Below are 21,262 nucleotides of genomic sequence, written 5' to 3' on the forward strand. Positions count from 1 at the left end.
GCATTAACTCGGTAAAGACTTGGACCATTTCTGTAACATTCCCTGATCTAGCCAGAGAATCCAAAACCTGATTCAGGAAAAGCAACTTTACGAGGGCTTGTATCTCGTCCCCCCTCTACATGACCACGATTCTTGAGAGAGTCGCCTACGGGTGCTTTGGCCACTCCCTCACCTCCCCCTGCTCCTCGCCCCTGCACCCTGCCTTCCCCCGCAGTTTTCTAGGGGAACCACACTAGCCATGGGCTGATGTAGCCATGCTGCCACTTGGAAACCCTTCAGTCTTTTTTTTACTGGAAGTGTTGCTTCATTTGTATCTACTGGTCACCCTACTTGGAATTCCCTCCCTCCCTTGGCTTCTGTGACCCCTCTTTGTTCCCGGTTTCCCTCCTATCTCTTCAGCCACCCTTTCTCCACCAGTTCTGTAGCCACATCTTCTTTAATTTGCTTCTTAAATATCAACCTTCCCTGAATGTTGACTTCTAATTCTAAATCCTCTCCCTGGTGAATCTGACAATCTGAGGTCTCAGCCAGTGACTCCTATGTCTGTGTCTAGTTACACCCTATACCATCTGCTGAGACTCAGACCTTTGAGGTCAAGGCACCTCCCACTCAATATGGTCACATTTTGCCTTTACAGCCTGGTTCCTCTCCCAAATTTGCTATAATCGTGTGGCCACCAGGTATTTCAATGCCTAAATTAGAAACCTCAGACTCATCCTGAACTCCTACTTCTCATTCTTTCCCATATCCAATCCTGTTGATTGTACCCTCTACATATACCTCCTAGTTGTTACTTTCCCTCCATGCTCACTAATGACAGTCAACTGAGTTCTTACTATAGTGTCTGGCACTGTTCTAAGTGTTCTAACACATGAAGTAGCGAGGACTATAGCCTCCACACTCCATAGGGGAGGGGAATGAGGCACAGAGAAGTTCTGTGACTTGTCCCAGGTCACACAGCAAAAAAATGGGAAGCCAGGATTTGAACCCAGACAGTTTCTGACTTCATTCATGGTCCACAGACCACCACCACTTTTTATCACTTTGTGATAAATCACAATCACCTCCTAAGTAATTCCCTGTCTCCCTTCCCACCCCTTCCCCACACTGCTGCTCCACAGTGTGATATTCAGAATACACGATCTGAGCTCACTGCCCCCAGCCTAACATTCTTCCACTGTCTCCACTGGCTTTCAAAATAAATTTCCAGCTTACTCACTTCATGTCATTAACCCACCCCACCTCCCCCACCACACACAACACCTACCCACCTGTCTGTGCTAACATCTCTGGGCAATACAAAATGCACTGACTGTCAATAAAATGTTGAATAAGTAGGCAAACAAAATGTACAAATGAAAAGCTAAATTTTAAAATTAAGCCCATGATTTTCATTGAAAACAGAGGCCACAGGCAGGATAACTTAGTGGTGAAGAGGGCTGACGCTCCAAGCAGACAACCAAATACACGCAGAATCGTCCCTCTTAAAGATTTTTTTCCATCTCAAGCCTGGCACTTGTGAAAGATCAGTTTAATTCTAGTGTAGTTTGAAGGATACTTTAATATTCCTACATTGTTCCAGTTCAATACTTTCAGAAAATGAATAGGCTTGATTCTGATCCAAACTGGCTACTAGGTGTTACTGTTTTTAAAAATCCTTGGTTCACTGATCAGCTCAGAGGGAAAAAATAAGATGAATTTGGGGCTCAGCTTGGTTCAAGGTTTGCAAATTAGAGCAGTTCCTTCCAGTGTGGTTCACATTCGAGCTGGTGCCCAGTTATTAATTCAGCTCTTGGGCCTGGTTTCTGTGGTCATAGACCTTCCATCTGGCCAGTGCTCACGGTTCACCCCCACTTCTTCCTCCCTGGTGATGGACAGGAGCTCTCCAGCACAGCAGTACCTCCCTGGAGCTTGGGCCCTACCAGTTGCTCCTCGGCTGGGGAAGGGCCACCCGGGCTTTGTCCAGAATAAAGCAAACCTGCACTCCACCCTGCACTCCACGCTCCCTCGCCTCTTGCAGGCCTCTGCTTATGTCACCTACCTCTTTTGCCTCTCCTAAACATCTTTAGAATAGCCACCTTCCCCCTCCCATGCTTCCACACCTTTCTTTCTCCCTGCTCTAGTCTTCTCTGTACCGTTCACCAACAACTGGCCAACTCTATCTCCTATTGGCTTTTGGTCTAGTGCCTCCCCATTAGACTGTCAGCTCCGTAAGATTGGGATATTTCTCTATCTTTTCACTAGTCTACCCTCCATCCCCACTGTCTGGATTAGTGCCTGGAATACAATGGAAGTCCACTAAGTATAATGTTAAATATTGAATAAAACCCCACTAGTCTAAATCCAGAGCTTATTGTTAGAGATCTCCAAGGAGAAGCAGGATTTGGCCTGAACACTCTTTCTTTATACTGTAACGGATATCTCATTCTTGGTGGGTTTTTCCTTGTAATAACCTATTTCCCAACTTCCTTTCCATCTCCCCTCTGTTCCCAGTGTGAGGGCAGGGCCAAGAAAAGTAGATGTGTATTGATAGGCAGCCTCCTTCTCCTCCTGCCTCCCATTTCCCCTCACATCTCTCTCTCTCTCTCTCTCTCTCTCTCTCTCTCTCTCTCGTTCCTTGGCTCTTCTTTAAAGAACTATGCGCCTTGCTGATTGGACAGGACGGAAAGCAGAGGTCAATAAGCAACTAGGTACAAGCAAGTTGCCTAGAGGACCACCTGCTGAGAAGCACGGGTTCACCAGACTCTCATCAGAGCTGGTCCTCTGCCTCCAAGCTCTTGCGCCTGTGCACAGAGGGACTTTGGTCTGAGCCTCTTTGACCCTCTGAAGTAGCTTTTCAGCTTCGAGTTACAGTTTAGGTTTACACTTGTATTAAAAAAGGGACATATACAGCACTTCTAACATGGCAAAATTCCTTGCATTGCAATACGCATATATGAGAAAAGGAACAAAGATTCAATCCACCGGGAGCAGTGCTCCAATGGTTACTGATCGATGAAATGTGCCCCGCTTCCCTGTCCACTGCCCTCCCTCCTCCACGCGAGTCATTTCCCTCGCCCAGTACATGCAGGTCACAGTGACCAGCCATAGGGAAGCCCATGCGCTCTCTGGGAAAGTCCTCTGGAAACACCGAGACTGACCCCGTAACGGAGAAAGTCCAGAGGAGGGGGGTAACTGATCTGCTTTCCATTCATTCTCCCTGTTGGCAAATAGGATGCAAAAATGAGCTGAGTTTTCCAAAGTTATATATACCTTTTTTTCTCTAGCTATTATTATTGTCCTTGTCTCTGGTGCCACATTTTCACTGGGATGTGTCTAGGTGCAGATGTTTTAATATTTGACCTTTAGATATAGTGGGTTTCCTGAACCTGCTTAATTTCATCAGTTTTGGAAAAGTCCCAGCAATCATCTTTCAACATTGCCTCCCCCCCAATATTCTCTTTTCTCCTTCTGAAATTTCTTCTCTATTCTCCATGTTTCTTAACCCCTCATTTTTTTTTACCACTTTGCCTCTCTGGACTGCATTCTGAACAATTATTTTAAATTTATTTCAGCTCACTAATCTTTTCAGCTATGTCTAATTGGCTGTTAAATCTGTTAAATACAATAGTTAAATTTTGACTCAATTTTCACCTCCTCAAAATTTTATATTTCGTTCTTTGTCAAATCTCCCTGATCATTTAAAATCCCATGCTCCTTTGTTGTTTTCTAGGTCACTTTATTACCTAAACTTAATAATTTATAAACTGTCTTGTGATGCTGATGTCTGAGGTCCCAGGAGCCATGCTTCAGCTGTTGGTTGTTTTTTAGGTTTTTACTCCTAGTGCTTTGTTTCCTGTACGTGGTTTTGTAATTTTTTCAAAGTATAAGCTCATTGTTCCCCGAACATTATCTGCGCAAGGTCTCTCGGGCTTACTGCTTCGGGTGAGTCTCTCCAGAGAAGGTCTGTTCCCGCCTCTGGATGCCAGGCACAGCCCGCCTGGACTTCCACTTAGAACTCTATTTTCTTATTTGTTTTTTTCTTGTTTTTTTTTTCTGTGTGTGTGTGGTTTGTTTTTTTTTGGTTAGAGGAGGGGAGATAATGAGGCAGACTGTGCATGTTCCCCTACCAGGATCCACCTGGCAATGGCATCATGGGCCAATGCTCAAGGACTGAGCTATTTTTTAGTGCCTGAGGATGATGCACTCCAATTGAAATATCCTCAGTGGCTGGGGCCACACTCAAATCAACTGAGTCACTGGCTGTGGAAGAGGAAGAAGGAGAGAAGGGGAGAGGCAAATGGTCGCTTCTCCTGTGTGCCCTGACCAGGAATCAAACTGGGGACGTCCTTACATCGAGCCAATGCTCTATCCACTGATCCACTGACCAGGGCCATAATTTAATTTTCTACCTGAGGTTTTTCAAAGCCCCCATACAGTTTGAGTTCAGGCAACAAAGCTGTGTGAGGACACTCAGGTGTATGACCTCCTGTGTGGGAATACTTCCTTTCCATTCAGAATCAAGGCTGGAAGGCAGCCAATTCCCCAGGGCTTATTTCTATCCCATCCATAGTCTGAGGCTACGGCTCTTTGGGTTCTAATTTCATGTAGGTTGGGATAGTTAGTCTCCGGTTAGACTGCTCATTTTGGACAGACCAATCAGACTTCACCTTCGTTTCTCTGTCTGTATTCCACGGCTAGATAAACCAATGGTCAGGTTCACCTAATCTAACAAATGCCCACAAGGTATCACAGCACATCTCCAATACTCACTTTTATTCAATTTGTGGCCTCTAATGTTGTTATTTTTGCCAGTTGATCAATGCCTTTTGAAATATTTTTAAATTCTTCAGCCAGTAATTTTTACTTATTTTAAGTGGAAAAATTGTCAGCAGGGTTTCTAGTCTGCTAAGCAGCTGGATAAGTGAGACACAGCTTTCTCTTTACCATGTAGTCCCAGGGATACATTAACAGTCTGCCATTGGCCATGGCCATGTTCACTGGAAAATGGGCTCTGGAGCTGGCCACATGCCTGTAGCTAGGACCACACACCAGAACTCATGAGTGAAGGTGAAACTCACTGAAATTTATACTTTTAGCTTTAGAGAGTCACCTGAGGGACTGAAGATGGGTCATTAACCCAGGCAGGATCCAGGCCTGCATTACACATTCAATTCCTTGGGGTTAAGTGTGCGGAGCTGGGTGAAGACATTCCTATCAAGGTCAGGAAAAACTCCTACACTGATCCACCAGCTAATAGGAGGGCAGCTGATATCCTATTCGGATTTCCAGGACAGCACATTCCCAGCCACCTCCAATCTGAGAATTTTGCAGTAACCGCTATGCAAAGTGCACAGGAAGGTTGTCCTCCCTGCTCCAGACACCTTGAGGCTTGTGCGGTATGCCCTGGGAGAGAACGCAAGGCTAGATTTCTCCATGGTGGATTTGGGTGCAGTTTGAAGCCTTTGGTGATATCCAGTGGGGAAATGGTTGAAGAACAACTTGGTCCTGGAGTAAAACAATGCCACAATGGCTGTGTATTCGATCTCTTTTCCAGAGACATGTACCAGCCTCTTACTGGGCTCTGGGTTAATACCAAAAGACTGACAGTAGCTCTGTAACCATGAGACCGAACTGCAGTTGCAGCCTGAGCAATACAGGTGGACTTCTCCTATTGCAATGGGAAGAGGCATGGGAGTGTACGTGAAAGTGCAACCGACAGACTCCTGCTCTTGTGCATGCGGCCACTAGTGAACTGGGTCAGGCAACAGGGGTGGGACACTGGTGTGGACCAGACCACAGGATTCCACTGGTGGATGACAGCTGACCTTGTACTGCACACACATCCTGCCCTAAGTGTCTAGTGCTTGTCAACCTGTGTCATAGCAACCAATATTTGATACATACTATAAGCTGCTTATGTGTACAAGTGCTCTGACTACATTTAATCTTTTATTTATTGATTTGTAGAGAGGGAGGAAGAGAGAGTGGGGAGAGAGAGAGGGAAGAGAGAGGGAAGAAAGAGAAGCATCAACTTGTAATTGCTTTCCTTTAGGTGTTCATTGACTGCTTCTTGTATGTGCCTTGACCAGGTGAGCTTGGAGTTTCAAACCAGCGACCTCAGCATTCTGGGCTGATGCTCTGTCTCTGTGCCACCACAGGTCAGGCAGCATTTACTCTTTATAACCACTCTATATGGTTGTATTGTTTCATGTTATGCAGAAAGAAATGGAGTCAAAAAGAGTTCAGAAACTTATTCACAGTTATACAGCTCACATGTGACGGAATTCCTATTCAAATTGGGGCAAGCTGGTTCCTTTGCTAAACTGTGTAGTCACGCACCATGTCAAGGTATTCTTGAAGGGCTGAATGTTGTATGTAGGATAATTCTGTAGGTTACGTTAAATAGTCAGTAAACATGCTATAGATCTTTTTTTTTTTTTTTTTTTTGCAGGATAATTGGACAAGGTTCGATTCTGTCAAAGAAAGAGAAGGAGAAATTGGTGTTATAACTATTTTGGCCCCAACTAATAGGTAACTACTACTCATAAGGAATCTAGGGTAATAAAATTGGGAGCTTTGAAAACGTATGTTCCCTGGACCCAAAAGGTGATAACAGTTTGGTTTAAAAACACTGGTGTCTCCAAAGCGTTTAAGCAGAAGTGCAAATCAATACGTGTGTCATGGTCTACAGAGATGGCCTCCGCAGTTCCTTATCCTAGAACCTCTCCACCCAGACCCACAGCCTATTTTCCCTCCCCTTGAATCTGGCCCAGTCCTTTAATTACTTTGATCAGTGTCCCATTAGAAGTGATACTGTGCCTGCAGAGGGGCTGCCAGCTTCCAGTTCTGTGCTCTTGGAGGGCGTCCATCTCTAAGAAACTCAACCACACTGAGACTGCCACGCTGTGAGCATGGCCCAGCTGGCCACGAGAAGAAGACATGTGGAGGGGCCCCGAGGCACCAGATCCGTGAGTGAAACCTTCCTGGGCCTCCAGCCTGGCCCAGCTGCTAGCTAAGTGCCCCATAATGGGGCAGGACGGTTGCCAGCCAAGGCTTTCCAAGTTGTAAAGTTATAAGAAAAAACAAATCATGGTAGTTTTAAGGTCCTCAGTTGCAGGATGGTCTGTTACAAAGCAATAGATAACCAAAATACATATAGCTTAATGTGATAATGCCGTATAGCTTGTCAAATCTGCTATCAGGATATTGCACATGAAAAACAGAAGTAAGTCGGTAGCTGTAATAAAGGTAGCAGAATAAAAGCTGAGATGCTCTTGGTTTAGAGCTAGAGAACTTAGTAAAATGATTATTATAGCAAAAACGCAGAAAAAAACAAATGCCTTGCATCAAAGATCCTGCCTAATCCTAGAACTACGCCCACTGTCACTGAAACTACTGGCCAGCTCCATCAGGCCCTGTGTCCCTGTGCGACCCAGGCCGGGGCTCCAATCAATCTCTCACCCAAGAAAACCCAATGACTTCTTTAAAAAAAGGATTTATCTGTGAGTTCTGGATTTCAGAGAAGGAGTTGTGGCATGCCAGACACATCTTGTTAATGAGGAATGTAAAGGCACCAAACAGAAACACACTGAATGTTAAGATCTGTGAATATTGGGACAAGATAAGAGAATAAAAAATCCTGAGTCCATAGGGCTAAGAGAGAGAAAAGACCTAGGTCAGATATTGAGGTCTGGGCCTACTCAGTTCATTGCCAGGCTACAAATAGAGACAAGAAAAGGAGCTGAGCACTGACCCGCCTTGGCACGGGGAGCTTAATACAGATCTCTGCTCAGGGAAATCAACAATACCGAGAGAAGGGTCTGCAAGTCATTACCCAGTCTAGAGAGTTCAGCTTCCCGTCACTGTGGCCTTGTCGCTCTGGTGTCAATATTGCAGGTTTAAATTAGACAGTATCCCTTGGCCCAGAAATTACACCTTTAATCTGCATGGAAGTCCTTCCTGATTAGGTCATCAGGAAGGCCTGGGAGGGTGAGCTATGGCTGACATTGCTCTGTCATATTCTTATCCAAGGTTGAGCAGTGGAGTGAAGGCTTTTGGATAGAAACTGCATCCAAAGATAACCTGACTTTTTAAAAACACTATTATTAATCTTAGAGAGAGGAAGGGGAAAAGGGAGACAGAGAGAGAGAGAGAAACACTGAGCCATCACTCTGCTTATTTATGCATTCATTGGTTGGTTCTGTATGTGCTCTGGCTGGGGATTAACTCGCAGCAATTACATATCAGGGTGATACTCTAACCAACTGAGCCACCTGGCCAAGGCCAACCTGATTTTCATTTCAGTGTTTTCCTTCAACTTTGGCCTATTTCAGGTTCCCATTTCAACTATTTTCTGGACATCATAACTCAGTGGCTCCTTTTTAACACAATATTTAACTTGATATTGAGCATAAATGGAGGATAATTTTACATGAGAGATATTCCATCAAAAAGCAATGAAATAAGTCAATGTTATATTACTCCTCATATAAATCCATTCTATGTATTATCTAATTGACGTTCTGCTTCAAAATCTTCAACCTGTTAAGTATAAGTCTAATAAATGTTTGCTTATGATTGTCAAAGTCATACCTGAATTTTTCTTTCATTGACATCTGTTGTGTCTCTTCTACCATTATTATTTAATATTCAGATTAGAAGAAGATTCTCAAAGGAACAGAGAATTTCAATTTGTCTTCTAGCAATTGAAAAACTTAACTATTCAATGAAGTTAGCCAAAATATGACTTCAGCAATTTTTCTCCTCATCATTGTGCCTCTTGGTTAGACTATGAAAGAACTGACAAGAACAAAATGCATCAACAATAATGTTGTTACATGCTAGCAGTCTGTAAGGAAATTCAGGTGGCCATGAACAGAAAGCGGGTCTCCAGAGTTTGCCTAGAAAGAACTGTGGACTGCAACTTGCAGCGCAGGGGGTTTGGACTATGGGCTCCCTTTATCAATCCCTCTCCTTCTCTGTTTTTGATGTTTGATGGGAAACGTGAGAAAATCCAGAAAATGGGAAATTAGAGAACTGCGAGAGGAAGCCAAATGAAAGGAAATTGGGTGTTGGAGGTGGACATGCTGGGTTTAAATTCGAGTTCCACTGTTTACTAGCTGTACATACTTATTCAACATCTCTGAGCCTCCAATCTCTCTTCAGTAAAGTGATATTTATTTGCAGAGTTGCTTTGAGAAGTAAATACTTAAGGGAAATGTTCAGCCTTCAGTAAATGGAGCTGCCATTATTATGATAATAGTGACTGACATCAAGGCTGTGATAGTTTGTTGACCACCAGTTAGCTGTAGGTTATAACCTCTATATTCTCCAAGTACCTCCAATGATTTCTACACTTCCTCCCTTCCTCCTTCTACTTCCTAACATGTCATACTCACTATCTGTATTTATTCTCCTACTTGCTAAAGATCAGAATGACTTTTGTTCAAAGTCAACAGACTTTGTTCAAGTCAACAGAAAGTACATATTTAGAAACATACATTATATTTATATTTTTAGTGGGAAGATTAATACTGGCCACAGTTATAAGTGCCTTACATTTCTAAAGGATAGTTTGTGGGTATGTGTCAAATGCCACTTGACATAAACATTCTATTTTTAAGGTGTTTATGCTAAGGAAACATTAATGGATATGTACGAACATTAAGTTACAACACTGTTTTCACTGTTTTTCCTAATAACTATAGTATCCATATATTTTGTTGCCCAAACTGGGACACTTCTGAGATAAAAAGGAAATACTATTAATCATTAATCCAGGGATAATACATGTGAACCAATGATGCAGAATGGAATCAATCTAAATATCCAGCAGGGAGTATTTGCAAATAAAAACTATGCAACCTTTAAATGATATATTAATAGAAAAAAATTAGTCATACAGAAAGACATAGCTGATTATTAATTGAAAAATTAGACCGCAAACTAATATGCACAGTATAGTCACACTAAAAATGCACACACACTTACACGCATAGACACACATTCCACAATACTAGGAGAGGTGATAGATACAATGCTAACAGTTTTTATTCCTGAGTGGTGGAAATTTGGACCGTTTTTATTCATCTGTATTTTCTAAAATTTCTATAATAAACGTGTTCCATTTGCTATTTTTAAAAAAAGGTGATTTACAATTTCCTATAGTCAAATATTGTTTTAAAAACTCTTGTCTCAGAATGAAACCTGTTCTCCAAAGCCTGAGGTGAATTTCTAAGAAGTGCCTCTTGGGGCTGAAGTATTTACACGGGCTGTTAAACAAAGCTCTATCTCACTTCAGCATTTGCAACTATTTGTCCACAAATATCAGTAATAAAAATTCTTTCTGACCTAGGTGACACAATAAAGCCTATATAACATTGCATCCCATTACAATCCCAGATTCTGTCCTTTAAAAATATCGCCAAATGTTTCTTTTCCCTCCTGGTATGGTGAACATTAAAAAGACACCTTGCAATGCTCAAATAGATGGTTATCTTTGGGAACCAAGCCATGCAGGGGTAAAATCAGCCTACCTCACAGCCCTTCTTTCCATCCTCAACAGAATTCTCTTGACTGTGAAAACACAGATTTGGAATTACAAATCTGCTACTGTCACCACTCCAGAAACCTGGAGGTGGTGACCTTATAAAGCACGAACATGAATACATTTGTAAACCTCTGGTCCCTGTGAAATGCCTAAAGTGAAGAAATAAGCTTATACCTCTGAGGCTGCATCTAGCTTAGATGAATGAGATGCCCTAGGCAAAAGAAAAGAAAGCATGGACATTATGTTCATTTGACCAACTTAGAAATAAAGTTTATAATGAAAGGAATGAAAAAAATTTTTAAGAGAGAAAAGGAGCATTTTTCAGAAAAAGAAGCTCACACCACCCCAATTTTCACAACTCCTGCAGAACATTCCACTTCATACTGGGGGATTTGGTAAAAGAATTCACCTGAGATCCACACTGCACAATGTGCAACTTACCCTTAATTTGAAGAGTTAGGAATAAACTACAAGGCCAACTAAGAAGCCAAAGGTCAAGCATCTGGACAAATGAAATAAAATGTAAAACAAGCAAAAAAGAGATTCTAAGCACACTTTAAAACAAAATGGCCCTAGTTGGTGGCTCAGGTGTCAGCCCAGAGCATAGACTTCTCGGGTTTGATCCTGGTCAGAGCACACAGGACACAGGAGAAGCAACCATCTGCTTCTCTCCCTGTTCCTTTCCCCCTTCTCTCCCTTTTCCCTTCCCACAGCTAGTGGCTCGATTGGTTCGAGCATCAGCCCCAGACACTAAGGATAGCTTGGTTGATCCAAGTGCATCAGCCTCAGGCACTGAAAATAGCTCGGTACTCAAGCATCAGACCTAGATGGGCTTGCTGGGTAGATCCCAGTCTGAGTGCATTTGGCAGTCTATCTCTCCTCTTCTCACTTAAAAAAAAAATACATACACACACACACACATACACACACACACACACACACACACACACATATGGTCAACCGGAAAGTTCTGTCTGTTTTTGGAATAAAACAAAATACAAATTTTTCTTACTGTCAATAAACTGTATTAAATAATATAATTGCCATTATTATTAATGATTTCTTGCCAGCGTGAGGGCAATTTGTATATCCCATTTTTGAAAAATGTTTTATCTTTTGATGTGAAAAATTGAACCAGTGCTTTTTTGATATCTTCTTCATTTTTGAATTTTTTGCCCTTCAAAAAATTTTGTAAGAACAAAAACAAGTGATAGTCATGCTAAGGGTGCTAAGTGATAAGGGTGCTAAGTCCGGGGAATATGGTGGATGAGACAAACATGCTTCTGTAGCATTTCTTCCTTGTTGAAATTTGTAAAAATTACAGTGGCGTAAATGAACTTTATCAGTAGCCATGGGTACACTATGGCTTCACACATAAGACTAACTTGAATCAACTTTGTTTTAGTTAATTTGCTACGTCAGTATGTATACATTAAGTGATAAAAATAGAGAGGCACACATGCACCAAATAAACATGTGCTTATGTGTTGAAACTTGTTGTGATAGAAACGGACAGAACTTTCCGGTAGACCATATATATATATATATATATATATATATATATATATATCCACAATATAATCAGACCAGGTCCAGCAAAAGCCATCATAAGGCTGCATTCAAAATTAATCCAATACCAAATTCCTTACCTTTCCACATAAGTAACTTTCTGGGAAATGCTCCATCATTTTCTTATTAGCTCATGTTGGAAAACTCCAAGGCATCTCTTGCTCTTGCTCCCTCAATCCAGCATCCGGCAGGTGCCAAATCTTGTTAATTTTACCCTCAAAACTCTTCTCCCTGCCTTCTGTCCCAAGACCTGTTATCACTTAAGGCAATGACCTCTAAACTATTCCTCATTTCCTTCCCATTCACACCCCATCCAACTGATACCACACTGCTTCACCAGTATTCTTTCTTTTTGTTGTGGTTAAAAATACACAATATAAAATTTACCATCTTAACCATTTTGAGGTGTATACTTCAGTGGTGTAAATATACCCACGTTGTTGTGAAATAGATCTTTAGAAAATTTTCATCTAGCAAGTCTCAAACTCTATTCCCATTGAACAGCTCCCTTTTTCTCCTTGCCCCAAATCCCTGAGAACCACCATTCTACTTCTTGTTTCTTTTTTTTTTTTACTTTTTTATTTTTTTACTTTTTATTTTTCCGAAGCTGGAAACGGGGACAGTCAGACTCCCACATGCGCCCGACTGGGATCCCCGGGCACGCCCACCAGGGGGCGACGTTCTGCCCACCAGGGAGCGATGCTCTGCTCCTCCGGGGTGTCACTCTGTCACCACCAGAGCCACTCTAGCGCCTGGGGCAGAGGCGAACGAGCCATCCCCAGCACCCAGGCCATCCTTGCTCCAGTGGAGCCTCGCTGCAGGAGGGGAAGAGAGAGACAGAGAGGAAGGAAAGGGGGAGGGGTGGAGAAGCAGATGGGCGCTTCTCCTGTGTGCCCTGGCCGGGAATCAAACCCGGGACTTTTGCACGCCAGGCCGACGCTCTACCACTGAGCCAACCGGCCAGGGCCTACTTCTTGTTTCTATGCACTTGACTACTTTAGATACCTATATAAATGGAATCATACAGTATTTGTCTTTTGGGAATTGTCTTATTTCACTTAGGATAATGTCCTCAAATTTCTTCCATATTGTGGCATGTAATAGAATTTCCTTCCCTTTTAAGGTTTAATAATATTTCATTGTAGGGATAGACCATGTTTGGTTTATCTATTAATGGGCATTTGGATTGCTTTACCCTCTTGGCTATCATGAATAGAGATGCTATAATCATCAATGTACTGGTATCTCTTCAAGACAGTTTTTGATTATTTTGACTATATGCCCAGAAGTAATATTGCTGGACTATATGATAATTCTAGTTTCATTTTTTTGAAGAATCTCCATAGTGGTTTCCATACTGGTTGTACTATTTACTTTCTCACCAATAACAGTTGACAAGTGTTCCAGTTTCTCCACATCCTCACCAACACTTGCTATTCTCTATTTTTTAACAGTAGCCATCCTCATGGGAATGAGGTTTATTGTGTTTTGAGCTTCATTTCTCTTATGATTAGTGTTGCATCTATGTTTTCATTCCCTACCTCTGGCCAAACGCCTTTCCCCCTTAGAGGCTGAATATAATAAAGTACAAACCCATTCAAGGGCTTCCATATCTGTACCACATCCATCTTGTTTCATGTCATCTCATTCCACAAACCTTCCACACCAGCCCCTTAAATGCCTCAGCCTCTTCTAAACTGGTCCCATTCTTTCCTTCCTGCAAGTATTTATAGTTCAAATGCTGTCTCCTTTAAGAGGTGTCCTTTGTTTGCACAGTCAGGACTCCAGCTCCCTCAGCACTTGGTGCTTGTTGTGATGGTATCACATTTACCTTTTCCTATACTGATTTCTGCTCTGGGATCACCTCACTTACTGAACAGAAAGTTCCTTAAGGCCACAGACAGTCCTGCTCAATCATCTATCTCCCACCATCCCTAGGATACTGCAGGCCTTCAATAAATAGTTATTGATAATAAAGACTCAACATTTTAATGTGCAATCAGTTGCTTAAGCCCATCAAAATGTCTACAATTTCAAATCAATAGTACTTTCTTTTTTTGTGTTTTGGGAGAGGAGGAATGGGAATGGGGAAAGATAAGAGTTTTTGTTTTTCAGTCATCCAGATTCAGCCTAATTCTCCTAACCACATTAATCAACTTCCGAATTAAAAAAATTTTTGAACGTCAAGTATAATCTATATCTAGTATTATATAGCCAGCCGGCTGCTGCATTTAACCTCCTAGTAGCTACCAGCTGACATTTAACTACTTCTTTCTTTCTTTCCAAATATTAACCACTTAACAGCTGGTCATTTAGGTTCTGAAACAACATTTGATGAAGCACATTTCAAATACAATTCTGGAAAAATATTCAATTACTTCATTTTCATTTGACTGACTAAACGGTAGTTTCCCTCTCAAGTTCAATTAAACTAACTTGAAATTAGAATTCACAAGAATGCATCTCATTTAGATTTACTGGAAGATGTCAGATGCCAGTTAATTGTCCTTTAAGCAGTGGAGCCATGAGGTCCTTCCCAAGTGAGCTTTCTATTTTGCCATGTGGCTGTTCTTGTTAGATAGCGTTGATTGTGTAGCTCACCCAGCACCGGGAGCCAATCAGTGGTTATATAGTACTTCGACAAATAAATTAAACGTAGATTGTAAATTACTCTGCGCATCCTACAGATAGCTTCAGACCAGGACCAGCAATGGTCTGTGTTCTGTGCCCCAAAAATGCTCATTTGTCTGAATGAGTGGACAACTTTGCCAGATGATTCAACAAACATTTACTAAGAACATACGCTGTTCCAAGCACTATTCTAGACACTTCATTTATTCAGCAAGGCTTTATTAAATTCCGTTTGCCACACATTTTTTCCAGGGATCGGGGATTCCAGTTCACATAAGCTATGATTCCTCTCCTCAAGAAATCTAGGAAATACTTCAGGCTGGCACTGCTGTCTGTGGAAACACAGTCTTCGTGTTCCACAGTTTGCAGTTTTCTAAAAGTCACTATTATGCGGAGTTCCAATTAACTCAGATTTTCAAGAACGGTCAGATTTCAAATACTTAGTTTATACCCAATTATGTATGAGACAGTGCCTCAATTATTAATATGGTGAGTGCAAAGGGGACAAAAGAAACTGCCTCATAGTCTTTGTAGATCATGGCGATCATTCAAATTTGTAAACATGTTGGGATTAACCCTTAGTTGGTAAATCATGGTATCAAATAGCTTTATAAAGAATGAGAACTCTAATCAATACTTATTAAGTGGTCGTGCCATCGATGCTCTGTGAGACAAAAAAGGAAGATGAAAGGAGAAACGCAACTCAGAGGTATCAATTACCAACGCTGTGTTATCCTTGGTATCTTCTTTTACATCAGGAGGATTATACAGGGCCAGACAGTGAATTCTTTTTAAGTGAGAGGAGGGGAGATAGAAAGACAGACTCCGCATGCACCCCGACCTGGATCCACCAGCAATCCTCATCTGGGGCCGATTCTCTGCCCATCTGGGGCCATGTTCTCAACTGTGCTATTTTTAGCACCTGAGGTGGAGGCTCTCGGGAGCCATACTCAGTGCTCGGTGCCAACTGAGCCATGGCTGTGGGAGGGGAAGTGTGGGAGGGGAAGAGAGAAGGGGAGACATAGGAGTGGAAGAGCAGATGCTCACTTCTCCTGTGTGCCCTGACTGGGAATCGAACCTGGGACATCCACATGCCAGTCCGATACTCTACCACAAAGCCAACCAGTCAGGGCCCAGAGAGCAAATATTTTAAGCTTTATAGGCCATATGATTTCTATTGCAACTAGTCAATTCTGCCATCGTAGTATAAAAACAGCATAAACGAATGGGTATAGCTATGGTCTAATAAAACTTTGTTACAAAAACAGGTGAAGAGCCAGATTCGGCCGTTGGCCATGCTTGCTGACCCTGCTTTGTACCATCTTCCACCTCTGTCCTCTGCTCCTGCTAATGCTCGATCTGAGCAGCCCACCCTGTGCCCTCATCTGTGTAGCTGCTGCCTGTGCTGCAAAGACCGGTTCAAGTCCTTCTTCTCTCTCTTTGGATTCAAGGTGAAGAAATCTTCGAATAAATAACCAGCTTTTCTATAGCACTTACACTTTTTCAAATATTTTTCTCTAACAACAATCTTTCAAAATAGGCAATGCAAGTATTATCATTCCCGCTGGGTGCAGAAGAAGCTAAAGGGGTAGGCTGGAGGACCAGAGGCAGAACAGGAGGAGAAGAGACCGGAGAGGTGGTGGTCTTCCCACCACACCCAGAATCAGATGTGGGGTGCTCAATTTCCCTTCCCCAGAGGCACCCATGAGGCTGGCAGCAACAAATGGGAGGGTCAGGACAGTGAGTGCCATTGTTAAAGGAACCACCAGATTCAACCTCTCCCAGCCTGCCCTACACAACTGGAAGCTGATCACTTTACATTTGTTCATTTTGCATGTGATGCTACTAGCTTGCTAAAGTGTCATATGCTTTCCTTCCACCCCTACCTCACTTCCTCCCACATTCTCAGTGCCTGGGATTATATTCTCAGTAAAACTGTATGGCAGAAACTTTGCCTCCAACTTTGTTTTCTAGGGATCTTGAGCTAAAAAATTGTGGGACCTGGAGACCCTCAGTCTAAGACTTTGGAGTTGGAATGCCCCTGTTGGACATGCACTGTTGGAAGAGAATTCTCCATGAGTCCCTTTCAGAAGACATGTCCCTACTGGGGCAAGGAAAATGGGCTTTATCTTTGGCCAGCATCCATGAAACAGTCAGGCAAAGTTATTGGCTCACAACGAGAGTATAATCTTGCTCTTCATAGTTCTCAACACCCACCTGTCTGATAAAGAAGGACCCCATTGCTGGTGGTAAATGACTGATACTCCATGCCATACAGTGAGTCACAGCCAAGCTTTCACTTGCCGTTGGTTGAGGTGAGGTGCCGGTAAAGTGCAAGACATGGGAAGGTCCAGTGGCCGCATCCTAGGGTTGATAAGGGTAACAATAACTAAAAAGGTGATAGTGTGAAATAGTATTTTGAAAGACTTTTGAGGCCTGGCAAAATGAATTAAATCTGGCCATCTAATTGCCAGCTTTCAGCATGTTTCTAGAGTGTTAAGATTCTATGTCATTTTAAAAGAGGCTCTTGTCTCCAGCTACAGGTCAGGCTGTGCTGAAAATCAGGACCAGTATGTCATTTTTAAATGTGGCATATTTGCAAAGGAGAATAAATACGCAGCTTAACCTGTCTCATTATACAGACTGTCTATTTTCATGTCTGTTTCATATTGCTCAGCAATTGTACTTAGCGTAGAAGTCCCTACAGCAGCCAACAGAGCAATCTGTAATCGGTCCCCCACCCCACCTCTCTGAACTTTCCTTCTTGTCCACCCTGCTCCAGTCACACTTTCTATTCCTCCATCACCCAGGCACACTCCCCCTTGAATGGTTTTTCCTAGACACTCCCACTGCTAAGGCCCTGGACTCCTCAAGTCTGTTTCAATGTCACCTTCTCAAGGAGGCTGCCAACTCAAGGAGGCTGCCCAACTACACAACTGAATGTGTCTGCCTGCCCACTTTCATCCCCTTCCTCCCAGAGCTCCGATCTCCACGGCCAACAAGATAGCAGTTCCACGCCTCACCTCTGTAAGAAATAAATGCTCACCAAGTGTGAGAATATTATGGAGCATAGAGGTATAAACGCCCTGCCCCTTGACCTTGGTAACAAGCCCATCCTGTGTGAGGGGCGTCAATGACAGCCCTTGCCACATGGAGGTGAGTGTTCTGTGTTCTGAGAAGCCATACCACCTCATGTGGTCACTGCTTGCCTTCAGCTAACACCTACCTTATCACTTCCCAATACTTAACAACCTTGTATCCTTCATTTAAATTTTATAGGTTTTGTCATCTGCTCTGATAAGGGGCAACTTTGCCCAACAGTGTCTACCTGTTGGCATTTCCTTGCACATAGAACTTTGGGGGTTGCGGCTGCCTCTGGAGAGGGGGAGATTGGAAAGAGAAGGTGGCATCATCGACTGACTCTCCTCCAGGCTGCAGGTAAGTGGGGCTCATCTCCAGGTGCACCATGAACAGTCACGGGCCCTCTGGACATTTCAAAGGCAGAACCAGCTCCTGGATGCAGACACTGCCTGCGGGAGTGAAGGCTGCTGGGTCCCTGTCTGGGTGGAGAAATCTCTTCCATCAGTTACCCAGCTCGGTCTCCCCCACCTCTCCAGCACAACCAGAGGGTTTACACACACATGCTCACCATCTTATTAAAGTCACAAGAAGCACAGGCTTCTATCTCTCTGCCTGTTTCTAAAACGTGTTATTTGCGATTCAATTTCCTATGGCCAACAGAGGCAATAAAGGGCAAAGGGAATTACCCTGTAATGTATTCCAAAAGCACTCCCTGCACACCCACACTCCCAAGGACAACAATTTAACAATATAACCTTTAATTAAATGAACAGAAAGCATGCAGACCCCGTGGTGTAGAAAGTCACTAAATAGAGGGAAATTATGTATGAGTCGCCCCCAGCCACTCATTTCAGCTTGAATGGGATCTGTCGGTATGGGCTGTAGAGTGTTCGGAGACCCAAATGGGAGCTGACCCTTCCCTGCACCTGCAGAGCCCTGGAACGGGTGGGGTGGTACCACCTGGAGAGGAGGCGCAGGAGAACAGAGCAGCTGACACACCCACAGTCCCAGCATGCTTGCCCAGGCCTTTGAGTCAATTGAACAACTTCCCCAGCAGGTAGAGGGCTGCCCTCCCTGTCAAATCTCAAGAGCAGCTTTCTCTGTGTGGGCAAAAGTGTTTGATTCCTGCAATCCTGGCAGTGGTGTCTTCCCTGGGGCAGAAGGAAGACAAATAAAAGGCCTTCCTGCCTGCTCTGTCTCACCTGTCCTCTCCCTTTCAGGCCCGTTGGCACTACCTGAGTTTTAGTGTACAGTCTGCCCAGATTACTGCCGGACAGAAGGAGCCTGGGCCTCTCCTTCTGGTGCCAATCACCTCCCACCCTCAACCCACAAGCCTCCCCCTCCCACCTCACACACAATTCTAACATAACCCAGAACAAGGGGTCTAAAGTTTGTGTCCCCTTTTCGCTCAAAATTCTGCCAGCATCATCCCTGTCCCAAGGATAAACCCCAACCTCATATTCCAAACTCCATTCATCATTCTAGTCTTAGCAGCCATGACACCCATTCCCAACCCTAGCCTCAGCCAAACCGAACCACATTCTGTTCCTGTCACCTCTGTGCCTCTGTTCACAACATGCCCTTGGGGTGGAATGCCCAGCAGCATGCCTGCCCTCATTCTGCACTTCCGAGTTTGTAAATGTCACACATGCCTAGGGACCGCCCATTCCCACCAGCTCCATGCAGCCGCACTCCCTGGGTTAATCTTTTCCTTTCTGTTACAGCTTCTCTCACATCTTGCAATATAGCTCTTTTTTCTTCTAGTCAGGAAGGTAAACTCTTTGAGGACAGGAAACTATTCACTGTTGCGTTTGGGTTATATACACATAGAAAAACCATAGATACTTGATAAATGTTGGTTGGATAGAATTAAAAAAAAATTTTTTTTTTTTGAGAGAGAGGTAGGGAGAAAGAGAGAAAAAGATACAGGAACAGGGAACCATTCCTGCATGTGCCCTAATTGGGGATCGAATCAGCAATCTCTGCATGGAATGATGCTCCAACCAACCGAGCTAGCCAGGGCTCAATTTTTTTTATTTATTGATTGATTTTTAGAGAGATGAGTGGGGAAGGAAGAGAGAGGGGAGAGGGAAGGGAAGCATCCATTTGTTGTTCCAATCAGTCACGCATTCATTGATCGTTTCTTGTGTGTGCCCTGACTGGGGAGCAAGCCTGCAACCTAGCTGTTTGGGGATGACATTCTTAACCAACTGAGGTCATTGGTCAGGGCTAAATTTTAAGATTGCTCATTTTTGTGTGGCTTGCACAAGGACTGGCTTTATTTAGCAGAGAAAATTATTCCCCATAATGCCAAGCATTAGACTGGGTGTTGGAGAACAGGACTTCTAAGGAGAATATATCAGGAGCTAAGGCTTTGAGAAACAGGAGGCATACTACAAGATACTTGCAGCTGGGTGAGGAAAAGGTAGAATGTAACAGCTAGATTTTATTAGCTCAGGCTACTTGGTAATCATCTAAATTCTCCCGGGGAGTTCTCTGAGGTTTAAGAGAAGTGGAAGCAGATTCACTCCAAAGAGGTTGGAAGAGTTAACCAACAAAGATATGTCTAACCCTTGGATTCCAGCTTTATTCTAGTTTTCTAAAGGAGAGCTTCCCAACTGTTTTGGACCACTATATTCCCTGCCTTTGCTGACTTTTAGTATCATACAGCCTAGTGCTGAATTAAACAGTGCATCTATTATCCATTCAAGTTTCATTGGAAGTATCCATATCTCACCAACCTGACAACAGAAAGATTAAGTCTGAAGCTTCTGAAAGTCCGCAGTGGCCAATGTCCCACTAAGTCTGAGATGTGCTCAGTACCATGCCTGTGATTGACCTGCTCCTCTTGGGCTTCCCATAAAGACTGAGCTGCTACAGTGGCTCCACTCAGCTCCAAACAAAATTGGAGAAGATTTCTTGACATGTTTACTACTGCTTAATGTTTCCCCCACTCAACTCTGACAACTCCTATTTGGGCTTCATTGTCAATTAGTAAACATATATAAGTACTATTTTTGATAAGTATTTTTGGGACCAGAGGAAAAGAGGACAGAGGGAAAGGGGATGACAGGATGGGATAAACCTGAAGAGAAGGGGGGAGGGCACTCTGGGGGGGGGGCAAGGGAGATGTTGAGGGGAATACAAGGGAGGGGAGATGTATTCGGGGCTACACCAGAATCTATGTAAACACAGTAAATTAAAATCAATTAAAAAATGCAGAACATGAAGGTACTGGGCACTTTGTCATGAAGGCAGGGTTAGCTCATAGTCTAATATGGGAGCGAGAACTCCTACATACCTAAAATAACCGTGGAGCAAGTCAGGGCAGGTTGGCTTAAGGCATGTGTTGAGAGGGCAGGTGCCACCCTGAGTACAGACACCATTCTTGGTGGTCTGAAAGTTCAGTGAAATTCTCTACCAGTCCTTCTCCATCTAAAGTGTTGTAGA

At 43.3% G+C, this 21,262-nt stretch overlaps 1 protein-coding gene across 1 annotated transcript in view; it reads right to left on the reverse strand.

The window, feature by feature from the left end:
* Positions 1 to 21,262, reverse strand: part of GPR39 (G protein-coupled receptor 39) — a 252,325-nt gene that overhangs the window by 177,683 nt on the left and 53,380 nt on the right. The window lies entirely within an intron of this gene.

This window comes from Saccopteryx bilineata, chromosome 5 (assembly GCF_036850765.1).
Source record: "Saccopteryx bilineata isolate mSacBil1 chromosome 5, mSacBil1_pri_phased_curated, whole genome shotgun sequence".
Lineage (NCBI taxonomy): Eukaryota > Metazoa > Chordata > Mammalia > Chiroptera > Emballonuridae > Saccopteryx > Saccopteryx bilineata.